This window comes from Canis lupus, chromosome 16 (genome assembly GCF_003254725.2).
Source record: "Canis lupus dingo isolate Sandy chromosome 16, ASM325472v2, whole genome shotgun sequence".
Taxonomy (NCBI): domain Eukaryota; kingdom Metazoa; phylum Chordata; class Mammalia; order Carnivora; family Canidae; genus Canis; species Canis lupus.
The window spans coordinates 57879953-57894229 of NC_064258.1; the positions used below are offsets into that span (position 1 = coordinate 57879953).

The 14277-nt window shown below is 42.2% G+C and overlaps 1 protein-coding gene and 1 long non-coding RNA gene across 2 annotated transcripts in view; one reads left to right on the forward strand and one right to left on the reverse strand.

The window, feature by feature from the left end:
• CSMD1 (CUB and Sushi multiple domains 1) overlaps positions 1–14277 on the forward strand; it is a 1869137-nt gene that overhangs the window by 41814 nt on the left and 1813046 nt on the right. The window lies entirely within an intron of this gene.
• Positions 10177–13318, reverse strand: LOC125752712 (uncharacterized). Its single transcript, XR_007402840.1, has 3 exons — positions 13172–13318; positions 11092–12521; positions 10177–10460 (listed from the first exon to the last, which is right to left on the reverse strand). It is a non-coding gene; the product is annotated as an uncharacterized LOC125752712 (long non-coding RNA).

Below are 14277 nucleotides of genomic sequence, written 5' to 3' on the forward strand. Positions count from 1 at the left end.
CTTTTCAGAATACATATGTATGAAGGATCATGATGCCGCAATTTTACCTAAAAGTAGCTAAAAGTTCTAGGACATCGACATACATAATAATATTTTAATAATGTTAAGTTGTGATACTTATTACTCTGTTCTTCAAGCTGTTTTGGTTTAATCATGAAAAAGTCTCATGCTGAATTAAATAAAAATGTTTCCTTTAAATACAATAGCAATATGATAGGATGTATATAGAGAGGTAGATAGAGTAGATGGGTGGGTGGATAGATAGGGGTATAGATCTATATATATCTTTTTGAGATTTTATTTATTTGAAAGAAGAAGAATGAGAGCGAAAGAGAATGCGAGCAGGTGGGAAGGGCAGAGAGGGAGGGAGAAGCAGACCCGTTGCTGAGCATGGAGCCCAATGTGATGAGGGGCTCCCAGGACCTCAGGATCATGAACTGAGCCAAAGGCAGGCGCTTAACCAACGGAGCCACCTCAGTGCCCCCAGATCTATCTCTATATATCCACTCTCCAATTTTGCTCAATAATATTTAAAATAAAAATTGGGAGACCTCACGATAAAACCTTATGTCAATTTGTATGGAAATCTAGATAAAATGGGAAAATTTCCAGAAAACTATAACTTAACAAAGTGACTCAAAAAAAATCTTCTAATATTAATTAATACAGGATTTGCCAATTTTGGCACTGTTGACACTTTGGATCAGATATGTCATGCTTGGTGGGATGGAGGCGACTGTCAGGGCATTTTAGGATCTTTAGCAGTGTCACTAGATAGCAGCTGTGACATGTGACAACTATAAATGTCTCCAGATGTCGCCACATGTCCCATAAGAACCAAAGTTGTCCTACATTGAGAAACGTTGAAATAGAGGAAGCAGGAGTCGAACATTTTCTCAGCTAGAAAATGCTGTACCCAAATAATTTTCCAGGTATTCCATCAAATGTTGAAGGTATATATGGCTGCAATTTTATACAAACAACTCCAAAGAATTGGGAAAGAGAATATCAGTTTATGAAGCCAAGACAACTTTGACAAGAAAAAACAGAAATGAAAAAAAAAAAAAAACACAGAAATGAATAGTATGTGAAAGGAAAAATCTCAGATCATTATCATAAATGAAGGTAGGCACAAAAATCCTGAGCAAAGTTGCAAACATACCAAATGCGGCGGGATCTAAGACGATATGACAAAGTTGAGTTTATCCCCTCAAAATGCAAGACAGGGTGAGTATTAGAGAATTGTCCCCATTTACCACATGCACGGATTAAAGTAGGAGACAAAAGTCATGATTATTCCAATAGAAGCAGAAAAAAACATTCGATAAAATTTTACACTCATTTGTGATGAAGACAGTTGGCAAAGTAGGAACAGAAAGAAGCTTCCTTAAAGTGATAAATGATATCAGACGTGCTATATAAGGCATATCTAAAAGTATATCTACCAGAAGTCTGCAGGAAGCATTATTCTTAATAGAAAAACATGATTTTCTTAAAATCAGTTTTCCAAAAAGATCACCGGCACCTTTCCTAAACTTTATACTGCTACTGCATTCTTGGACAATAAGGAGATAAAAAAAGCACATTAAAAGTTTTAGGATTACATAGAGATCAGATCATTACTATTCTTAAATGATACAAGTGCCTACATAGAAAGTCCACAATATTATGCACTAATTATTAGAAAACAGTTTAGCAACCTAGCAACAACTACATATTTGTAATTCTGTACTTCAGCTATAATATAAAACACAATATAAAAAATGTAATTTTAAAAGGCACCTTTTGAAATGGCAATGAAGCATGAACCAGTAGGAATAAACCTTATAACAGGTTTACAAGGCTAGTATTCAAAATGTTATAAGACTTTAATGAAAGTCAATAAAAATCTAAATAAATAGAGGCACTGCCGGCAGCCTTGAATGTAAATACTCACAATCAAAAATATATAAATTCTCTCCCAGCCCCCAATCTATAAGCTCAATGCCATGCCAACCAAAATGCCAATAGGAGCTTTTATTAGGCTATGACAAGCTGATTAAAAAAAAATTGTGGAAGATTAATGTGTCAGCAACATCCAAGGAAGAACAGCACAAGGAAGAATAAATCAATATGATCCATAAAAATATTTGTTATAGAGTTTTAATAATTAAAAGATCACTTTTTTTAAATTTTAATTTATTTATGATAGTCACAGAGAGAGAGAGAGAGAGGCAGAGACACAGGCAGAGGGAGAAGCAGGCTCCATGCACCGGGAGCCCGACGTGGGATTCGATCCCGGGTCTCCAGGATTGCGCCCTGGGCCAAAGGCAGGCGCTAAACCGCTGCGCCACCCAGGGATCCCCAAAAGATCACATTTTGAAGTCACGGATAGGCAGAGCCATGGAAATCTAGGGACCATGCATACAGGGCTTCATGGATCCATGAAAACAGGAGGGATCCTTTGGTAAAAAGGTACTGGGAAAACTAGTTATTCAAATTTTAAAAATTAGATTCCCATTTTAAACCATTCACAAATAGTAGTTCCAGATGAAAAGTAAAGTTCGAAAACTTTTAGAATAAAACAAATATTTTTTATTTTAAATAAAGTCATCAGGGGCACTAACCAGGAGGGAAGCCTAAAATTAATAAATTACAGCTAAGGTCTATTCATCAGGAGATAACAAAGAAATATTAAGTCAGAACACACCAGACACAGACATTGTCAACAACTGTAACTGGCCAGTGATTAATGCAGAATGCGTAAACAATTACTCCAAGAAAAACAAAAGGAAACTCAATAGAAAAAATGTGCAAATGGTATAAATAAGCACATCATAGAAGAGGACACCAAATATAGTCCATTACTGTATCTAAAAATCATAAAGATACCAGACTTTATTAGTGATCAGAATAATAAAAATTAAAACCTTAGAGGCTGCTCGACACCTACTAGATTGGCAAATGTTACCTCCTGCAGCATTAGCAAGTGTCAGAAAATATGTTGTCCGGTGGGGAACCTTACACCCCGCTGCCAGACCCAGGAATTGGCACAGCCATTTGGAAAACAAATTTTATAGTATTCGCAAAAAATGTTATTGCTAAAGCAAACCTTTAAACCTTTTCTTTTATCAGTTGATACGTTACCAGCTAGATTAGAAAGGCATCAGTTAGGAGCTTGTCAACATGACACCGTATGTGAAGAAAATAAAATATTACAATGTGCATGGATGTAGGATCTGTTTTCTTTAAAGGAACAAGTATATTCCCTAATCACTGCATAAACCATAGCGTCCGTTCAAAATATTATGTCAATATAATTGAGGCACGTCGTAGTGCGATAGGGTCGTCGTGTCGTTAGTGGCCGCACAGCTAATACAGTAACCCTGGTGTGAAAATGACGGAGCAGAGCGACGTGAGCTTGTAATCCACCCTGTGCACGTTTCGCCTTTGGGGAGGGTGAGTGGGATGTGTGATTGCTTCCTCGTTGCTTTGGTTTTAAGTTGGGAGTCAGCACCTAAGGGTGGAGTAAAATTTGTGCACCGTTCCTGGTGTAAAACTGGGCGTTGTATCCAGTCCCACCGATCCAGTGATGCTTCCTGAGGTTGGACTGCGTTCCCGACCCAGGAGAGCTGGGGCGAGGCTGCCACGTTGCATCTGGACAGGCCGACTCCATGGAGAGCCGCTGGGCAGGGATCCAACCTGTCAGACGCCGCGCACTGCCCAGACCCGTCAGGGTGGTGTCCCACGGCTTCGTGCCTTTGCCATTTGGAGATATCTGAAAACTGTGGCTACAGCATGTTCAAAACCTGTTCCAAGATTCTAGCAGGTTATACTTCCTGACTGAAGCTTGTAGTTTGGGGGGAAAAAAAAATCTTTCTTTAGCTGACAAGGGTGCAAACTCAAAGGCAGCAGTCCCTGAAAACTCAACCAAGATGAGATTAAATCCACGAGTGGGACGTGTCAAGCAAAACCAACAAGAAAGGGGTGTGTTCAAGGCTGTGTAGCAAAGTTTTAATGAATGAATGAATTAATTAATTAATTTATTTATTTTAGAGAGACAGAGAGAGCATGGGTGATTTGAGGGCAGAAGGAGAGGGAGAGAATCTCAAGTGGACTCCGTGCAGAGCGTGGAGCCCGACACGGGGCTCGACCTTAGGACCCTGAGATCACGACCTGAACCCAAAACAAGAGTCCGATCTCTAACCGACTGAGCCAGCCAGGTGCCTCTGAGCAGCAAGGTTTTCACCTCGAGCAGGTCAAGTTTGGCCAATTTGACGGAGAGCCCCCTTGAAAGCTGGCTGTGTGGGTGGGCACCCCGTGGCACGAGCCCTGGCGAGCCTGATGCGGGCAGGGATCCGAGTAGGCCTATCTCAAGTCTCTGCCCCTCCTTGGGGTCCATCTTCTTCCATCCTATTGCCTTCACTTTCCTTCCAGCAGATGTGCCTAACACCCATGTTCATTGGGAGCCTGATGTTATTCAGGCCCTGGGAGATGCGCCCCCCAAATACCACTTCACCTGTGATTTTCAGGATCTGCTCTTAGAACCTTCAAAATCAGGCTCTGCTGCTTATTTAACCTCCTTCGTCCCTGCTCTCCCATACTCCTCTTCTCCGCCCCGTAATACCATCCCTTCCTGATGCCCTCCACAACCTGTAATCACTTTCCTCCCGGCGTCTTTGTTAATGCCAGTTTACCTTGAAAAATCTCATGTCCTCAAATTCATTCAAATATTCAAATGTTGTCAATTTGCATGCATCACCTAGAATCTCTTCTCCAGAAGTTTTTCCTCCGGCGAATCTAGTTTTCATTTATTACTTGCACTTTAACTCAGTATTATGGGACTTTTCCACTCTGATCTCCATTTACCTTTTATTTTGCTTTTCTTAAATGATACCGGTGTTTCCCCCCCGCCTTAGTTTTGGTGAAATGCACCCAACATACAACTTACCCTCTTAGCCATTTTTATGTGCAATTCAGTAAGTAGCATTAAGTACGTTTTCATTGTTGGACAACTATCGCTACCGTAGTTTCTAGAACATTCTCATCTTGAAAAATGGAAACTCTGTACCTGTTATATGGCAGTATCGCATGTTCTCTCCCCCAGCCCCAGCCCCAGCCAACCACCAGGCTACTTTCTGTTTCTAGTCTAGACACCTTAGGTAAGGAGAATCATGTGGTATTTGTGTGTGTGCGTGCGTGTGTGTGTGTGTGTGTGTGTGTGGCTTATTTCACTCCGCATAATGTTGTCAGGGTCTATTCTTGTGGTAGCAGGTGTCAGAATTTCCTTCCTTTTTAAAGATGAATGGTGTTCCGAGTATTCGACTGGACGTACTTACCAGATTTTGCTTCTCCATTCTTCTGGTGAGGGACCCTTAGGTCGCTCTCACCCCTTGGCTATTGTGCATGACGCTTCTGTGGACGTGGGCAGGCAAATATCTCCTTGAGACTCTCTTTTTGATTCTTGTGAGCATAGAGCCAAAAGTGAAATTCCTGGATGTTATAATAATTGTATTTTTAATTTTCTTGAGGAACTGCCACGCTATTTTCCACAGCAGCTGCACCATTTCGCATTCCCGCCAACAGTGCGTGAAATGTTCTAATTTCTCCACATCCTCACCAGCACTCGTTATTTCCTATTTATTTCCCTAGTAGCCCTTCTGATGGGTGTGAGGTGACGTCTCCCTGTGGTTTTCATTGCCGTTTTCCTAAGGGTCGGTGCTGGTGAACATCTTCCCCTGTGCTTGTTGGACAGTATCACATAGATTATTGAAGTCATCTTTCCATTTCTTTCTAGTACGTCGGTTCTGGGTCCTCAGTGGACTGTGAATACCGATAAGTAAGCCATGGTCTCTACTTCCGAATCTCTGATATATTCTTTAAGTTTTCACAAACTCTGTGAGGTATTCGGTTAGTCGATGTTGAGAATTGCAAGAATTACGTTGAGGAAAAGAATTTCTGTAGCTCTCTGACGAGGGTCTGGGGCACTTTTTGGTGACTGCTGTCTCCAAAGTGACTGACGAGCAGCTTCCCCTGGATGTCCTCTGCAGACTTTACCTATCACATGTACTAAGGATTTCTAAATCTGAATTTCTCCATGTATTATCTCTGTCATGAGACCTCCCAGCAATTCAGATGCCTAAAACTCAGTAGAATTAAGACTCAAAAGTATTTATTTTACTCCAAAGCTCCTCATGCCTGTCAAACCTGCACTGCTGATTGCTCCAGGCTTTTGACCTTATTTTTGACTCCTAATTCTTCTCTGCTTGCCAGGAAAAATAGCCAGCGACTCGCATCCCTATTCCTTCCTTGAGGCAGTTTCTCTAGGTCCGGGATCAGTATCCTGGTGCAGTCCTCCCTAATCGCAATTCTGGGTGCCTTTAAGAATCTCTAGCTATTTCATGTATTTCTGGTGGTATCTTGGCTTTGATTTGCTCCAAATAGCTGCAGCCAAACCTTTCTTGCTAAGAGCTGTTTTTTTTTTTTTTTCTAATCAAGTCATTTTCTTGAAGAACAACTTTCAAAAGTTCTTTTTTGTCTATCCTGTTAAGATAGATTTCTTCACAAATTTTAAGAGGTGACTTATGGAACAGATACGAGGCACAGTCTCCAAAGTCATAGAGCGAATAACTTGGATAATGCTGGAGAAACCACAGAGCTAATTTTTATTTGATATATGGAATAAAGATTTGTAGTTCTTCGAGGTGTTTATGCATGCTGTTGGTTACAGAAAAGTGATGATTTTCAAACAAAGGGCTGACTGGTCTTGGAAAATATATGCCTCGTGAAGAGCTTACTAACTCGATAGAAATGGAATTGGCCTTTCAAGTCATGAACTCTACAGTCATGCAAGGGTACCCTGTATTCTAACAATTACTGTCATATCCTATAACTTCTTGACTTGGTCCAGCTCTTGGAAAGCCATACTGTATCCAGAGTCCTGAGAGCATTTTACTTTCTCTGGAACTGCTTTAATCAAGGTGTTCTCGTGCTCAACGGATACCTACCATCTACATCGTTTCCAGAGAGCTTTCATAGAATGGCTTGGAAACACATTTTCACTCTCTTGGAATTCTTTAACACGTATTATCACATCTTTATTTATGTTCCTGGTTGAAATCCCCTAGCTGTACCATCTATGGATGCCATTTATCCTATGTTTATTAAGGTCAATAATGGGATTCTCTGCTAATTTTGTGTCTGCCATGTGGCCTATCACAACGTGATATGTAGTGCTTCAAATGTGCGTACTTGATGGGTAGATCGTGGCAGTAAAATGCATATTGAAATACCGGTTCTTGATGACTTATTCATTAGAGGGGAGTCACAGGTTTAAATATGTGAGAATTGCTAATCCATGCATTACTTGAATAGTCAGGGGAAAAGATTTTTAAAGAATTTTTAAAGATTTATGTATTTATTAGAGAGCACAAGCAGGAAGAGGGGCAGAGGGAGAGTGAGAAGGAGAGAAGAGACTCCCTCCTCACTGAACACAGAACCCCACAAAGGCTCCATGCAGGGCTCAGTCCCATGACCCTCAGGTCATGACTGGAGCTGAAATCAAAAGTCGGATGCTCAATCGACTGTGCCATCCAGGTGCCTCCAGGAGAAAACATTTTTTTCAAACAATAAATTAACAAATGAAAATTAAAATATCAGAACTGAGTGAACACTGTGTCCTCCCCATCTGATGGGGACAGCAGAGATACATATCGATCAATCTACAGTTCTATGATACGAGTAAGACAAGCAAATAAGCAATGAACTATGAAGACACGAAGAAGGTAGCCGGTCATTCTATCTGCACGAGTTAAGCAAGGGTGAAAAGAGAAGTTATATTCAATCATCAGGAGGTTTCTCCACTTGAAGGAGGGAAGCAGTGACTTCAGGAAAAGGGAAAAATAAGAGTAAGTGTGTGTGTGTGTGTGTGTGTGTGTAGGATGAAGATAAGTAACTTGAAAAGTAGGAGTTATTTTATAATTTGCTTGGAAAAAAACATTTGAGAAGCTTGATGTGTTCATTGAAAAAAACAAAATAAAGAATTTTTAAAAGTAAATAAGCAGTACAATCCTATGTACTCAGAATAATATTGGATATTAAAATAGTTTGAATCGTGTTTTATTAGTCATTTAAAAACGTAGTGAGACACACGTGCACACAAAGTAGATCATAGACTTTCCCGTTTGAAGATTTAGTGTCATCAAATTTCTGATGGTTTTCTTTAGCAAAATAAAAATGAGAAAATTAACAAAGGCTTTAGAAAAGTACCTCGTATATGAAGACAACTGATTTTTGAAGAAAATTAAACCCTCTTTTTTTTTGCAGTTGTGAGAAATTTATTGTACACAATGGCTTCCTATGTGAGCAGTGTTGGCATAGAACAGCAGAACTATCTCACACCATCACAAGGAAACGTTTTTGTTTTGAACACCACGTCTTAGTACTCAAAAAGTAAAACGTCTATTCTCAATTCTGTGCTTTCCAAGAACAGCATACATTTCACTCAAAGAACCTGTTGAAACCACACAACAGCTTAATGGCGTTTTTCAATAAATACGTTTGTTTCTATTTAGCAGAGTTAACAGATTATAATACGAATTAATCAAGAGAAGCAGCCAGAGACAAGCCTTGGTAATTCAGAACTAAGAGACATCACTTGGATCTGCAATTGTCTACACAGTGGCCCCTTAACTACCACTCTACATCTACTATTGTCTCCCGCAAATGCACTTTGAATAGGGTAGACAAAGAGAAGTTTCTTAAAGTGGAAATTGATCTGTTCCCAACTTGATTAAAAGGCTCCTGTGTCCTTCTGTTGTGCTCCTCAGTAGGATCCCAGTCGTCGATGGTGGCCCGTGAGACTTCGCACACTATGGTGTCTGTGTGGTTCTTCACGTTCATTTCTTGCCCCCTTCCTGATCCCTCACTAAGCTTCAGCTCTGCTGGGCTTTCAGTGTTTCCACACTTGCCTTCCCAACACACCTACTCTGAAAGTTTTCCCATCTTCTTGACACTCATACTCTTATTCCCTTCCCACTCTGCGCACACTCAGATTTCAGCTCCAGTACCCCGTGGACATGTCCTCTGTGCTTTACCGCACCCATCCTCCTCCTCAGGCTTCATCCCAGAGTCTGCTGCTCCACTGCCTACCACGAATTACATGTGCGCTCACATGATGTATGTTTGTACAAATGTGCATGTGTGTTTCCCATGAGGATGAGGGCAGGGGATATCCCCATCTTTTCTCACACAACGTGTGGGGTACTCGTCAAGTATCTCTGCAATGAATTAATTTTCCTAAAAAAAAAAATACATTAGAAAATGTTCATCTGTATTACTGGAAGAAAACTCTCTCTATATAGATGTAGATATTGATTTATAGATATGTCACTTGTGCATGGGAGTCAGGAATGGCATATCGTGGGATTTACAATAATTATGGGAAAATTGTGTTGGGAAACATGGAGTTTTTTGAAATTTCAAATGTATTAAGTCATTGCACTTACACTGTTTCGTGATTACCCTAAAAATCTTTCTTGCCACAAAAAGTGGAAAAATTTTAAGCATTTGAAAATTCGTGCTTTTTGATCTACTGTTATTCTAAGTTTTTAGAAAGCATGAGAGAGACAGTAAGAGCAAGAAAGCATAAGTGGGGGTGAGTGGAAGGGGAGAGAGGAGAGAGAGAGAGAGAAAATCTTAAGCAGGCTCCATGCCCAGCACAGAGCCCCACGGAGGATGTGGATCTCACTACCTCGAAGTAATGACTTGAACCAAAATCAAGAGTTGGTGCTTAACCAACTGAGCCAACCAGGCGCCCCAATGCTAAGTATTTTTGGAAAAAAAAGAAAAAAAAAAGATTACTTTGGGGAGGATGAATCACAAATACCAAGAGAGCTTCTTTCAAGAGCACAATACAGGAAAACACAGGTTTGAGAAGTCAAGAGCTGGTATTAAAGAGAGAAGGTGGGTAAAGTGGCAACTGTAGTGTTAATCATTTCTTTCTGCTGTCAGTGTGGATTTGCTCTGTTTTTCACGTTCTTATATTTTGTACCGTGTGTGTGCACACTCTGTGAACATCCTCCCTCCAGGTCACATCACACTTACCTTACTCTGCCCAGGGGAAAATGTCAAGACATCGTTCATCCACCAAAAGAAAGCACTGTTCTATTTTAAATGGGATGAAATAATTCATGCGCTTTTATTTTATGTTTCCTTCAGATGCTCTGACACTGCTGAGGTATTTAGAGGACTTTCCTTCTCTTTGTTCTTTATCATGCTGACAGAGGAGGAATTTGGTGCAGTAGGTTACGAACCGTCATTTTGGTCACATTCTGTGCTTTGTAAATCTCTTTTTTATCCAACACATCAGTTCATATCTTTCCTCAGTGTTACTCATCACAGGAAAAAAGAAAACTTGACTCTGAACATTGCAGCCTGTAGAAGTGCCCGTAAGAACTCTGCATCAGACACCGACGTGTGTCCTTTTGGTGATTACAGAAACAGACTGAGGTCATGAACGTATCTCATAGAGAAGGCTGCACTATACTATCTGCTCTTAACTTATAGTTTAAAGAAATCTTTTTTTTTGTTAATTTTTTTTTGTTAATAAAACACAGGGGAACTGTAATTTGGGCACAGAAAGAAGGAAAAATTCATATTGAATTTTTATGTCATTTTGTTATTTATCTAGAAACTGTTTTAATATATATATTAAATATTTAACATATATATATATATATATATTTTAGTGTGCTTTCAGGGGCCACTCACACAGGTGATTCATAACACAAGTTTTATCTAGTTCTATTAACATTGATGTTTACAGAAATCCAGTGAGAGGGTTTTTTTAACATTTTTTCAAGATTTTTATTTTATTTATTTTATTTTATTATTTTAATTTCATTGCGAGAGAGAGCTCAAGCAGGGGGAAGGGAAGGAGAGGGAGAAGCAGACTCCCCACTGAGCAGGGAACCTGACGTGGGACTGGATCCCAGGACCCTGAAATCTTGACCTGAGCCAAAGCCAGACACTCCACTGACTGAACCCCCCCAGGGGCCCCCCAGTGAGAGCTTTAACAGTTACAGGTGATGTTTGCTAATGTCAATGACTTACTGTTGGATTCAAATCCATCTTCGAGGTGTGTGGGTAATTTAAAGCACCGGCATATATTAAGCGAGGTGTTCCATAGTTAGTTCTACCGAAGATACGTAGGATAGTCTGCCTTCAGACATTTATTTGGAAAGGTACGGTCCACCCACAAGAAGCGTAACTGGGAAAGGTGAACGAAATTTAAAAGTCTGTAATGATCATGTACTCTGGACAAAATTTTTTTTCCTTTGTATTTTTTTTTCCCATTTATATCAACTTAAGCATTGCTTCAGTTTTTGAAGAGGATATCTCCACCCACTCTTAAAAACTCGAACAAGCTGATTTATTATTTCAATTCTCTTCTGTTCATATTGATTTATTCATAATCTCCTGGACACATGTTGAAAATTAAAATCCCAAAGATACAACACGTGCTCTGATGACCTGACATGTACGGGCATATTTTAACTAGTCCTTATCATATGGGAATGAAGTAGATTCTTGCCTTCCAACTTTGCATGATTTTGCAGGATCTGGGTGTAGCAAGAAGATTATCTGGAAGAGGACAAAAACCATTTTTATAACTGTAATTACCTGTGCTGCCTGCCTATGATTATTTCAATTTCCCATTGCCGTTTCTTTGATGAAGTCCTCACTCCCTAATGCATTGCACTTCGAGTTCCTATTATTCTTGGCTGTTTTGCCGATTCTTCTGTGAAAACCCTGAAAAGGTGGTATGAGTACTAACTGTTCTAAGAGACAGTGTGGCATCCAGGAGCATCCTATTGGAAACAGAAGTTGGCACATACATCACGAGGGCCGCTTCCCATTTGATGACATTTGAATCTGAATTCAGTAAACACCAGGCCAAGCAACACGAGTTGCCATTCCTATTCTTGTATTCTTCTTCTTTATTTCTAATCCCAGAAAAATTTCTTATGTTATGTTCTTTTCCATCAAATTACCTTTGGTTCATTTCTCGATCCTATTTTACCAAGACATGAAAACATACAGAGCTTACTTCTTTCATTGCAATGGTGATACCATCCAGAGAGTTTGAATCCACAGAATTTGTACTGGAGGAGCACAGTGAATGAGAGGAGCTTTCAGCCTTATTAGTAAAAATATTGAAATTAAGAGACAATTTGTGACTACGTATACTTGTATTCATGTATTCATCCATTCATCACATACTTGGCTGCCTACTTGGCTTAGCTTAGTGGACTCAGGCTTAGAAGACATAGTTTCTGACTTCTGGTAGTTTACAGTCTCCATTTCAGGCATCTGAAATGAGCCAAGAGTGACAAGACACGGTGGTGGGGGCTGGAGCCACACGCTCAGAAGCAGGGTGCACACAGGAGCATGTCTCCAACTGCAGAGTTAAGCAAAATTTCCCCATGAAAGTTGTGCCTGAGCTCAGTCACGGAACATGATTATGCCTTGAGGACAGCCAACTAAGGAGAAAAGTGTGGGGCAAGAATCATTCTAGGTCCACAAAACACATATGGGAAGGCAGAGGCGTGAGGGAGCGTGGTGTACTCAGGGAATTTTAGATCCTTTTATGTGACTGGTACCTATAGATCCTGTGGTGAGCCAGGAGGCATGAACTTGGGTGTGAAGGCAGGAGCATCGTCATGAAGGCATGTCATGGTATGGGGACTGAGCAGTGTAACCCCTAAGTGTGCACTGAGGACCCTAATCTCCAGATGGATAGATGATCAATGGGTAGAAGATGAGAGATCAGTGGGTAGACCATGGTAGATATAGGTACACAGGTGTATAGGCAGACAATAGATCTTTGGGTGATAGGTAGGGAGGTAGATAGAGGGATAGATAAAAGATAGGTGGGGGCACCTGGGTGGCTCAGTAGTTGAGTATCTGCCTTAGGCTCAGGGCCTGATCCCGGGGTCCTGGGATCAAGTCCCACAGGGGGTTCCCTGCAGGGAGTCTGCTTCTCCCTCGGCCTGTGTCTCTGCATCTCTTATGAATAAAGAAATAAAATTGTTTAAAAGAAAGAAGATAGGTGGGTATGTGATGGATAAGTTGTAGGAGATTTTTAGATTATAGGTAGGTAGAGATACATGGATGATAGGTACATGGATACCTGGAGGTAGTCCTCATGACAGCGACGGAGGGATAGTAGTTAGGTAGAGAGAGATGATGAGGGGGTGATGGAGAGACACAGGTGGATGGATACACCCTGCATGGACACCGTGGCCCTCCGTGTCCTGCCCTCACCTTGTTGCCACAGTGATTCTAGTCAGCCCCAGGCCCCGCCCACGACTCTCCTGGGGCCCCGCCCACAGCTCTCCCTGGCCCCGCCCATGACTCTCCCTGACTCCGCCCACAGCTCTCCCTGGCCCCGCCCACAGCTCTCCCTGGCCCCGCCCACAGCTCTCCCCGACCCCGCCCACAGCTCTCCCTGACTCCGCCCACAGCTCTCCCTGGCCCCGCCCACAGCTCTCCCTGACTCCGCCCACATCTCTCCCTGACCCCGCCCACAGCTCTCCCTGGCCCCGCCCATGACTCTCCCTGGCCCCGCCCACAGCTCTCCCTGGCCCCGCCCACGACTCTCCCGGGGCTCTTTCTGATTGACCTGTCCTCTAGGCGGGGTGTTCCTGTGAACATGGGCCGGGGTTGGTTTTTCAGAAACACACCAACAACATGGAATAGCTTCTTGGATTATTACTGTTCCTTGATATTTTACCTGAAGACAAATGATCGTCCAATTAAAAGGCGGGGTTGCAAAATCCCGTTGGTCGTGGAGCCCAGCGCGCACCTTCTCCTCTGCGGGGAGAGCAGCCCGCTCCCGGGGCCGCCCTGCTCCGCTCCCGGCTCCCGGGGCCGCCCTGCCCTGCCCTGCTCCCAGAGCTGCTCAGCGCGGGGACCCCGGGACCCCCCACCCCCACCCCTGTACTCCGTACCCAAGCCAGCAGTCAAGGACCCCGATGGGCCGGCTGCAGGCCCCCTGAGGTTCAGGCAGCCAGGTGAAGCCCCGTGGACATACTGCTCCTCTGTCCCTGTCCATTTGCGTTTGATTTTTTTGGTGACATTTGCAGATATTTCCGGTGTGCACCCGATGATCCCACGTACACAAGCAGAGCAAAAGGAGGGCGGCGGGCACCCTAACGGACATCCTCCCTTCACCTAGAGGCTGTTTTTGCGTGAAGAGAGGCCCTGAAATCCGCACTCGGAGCCGATAGTTCTATG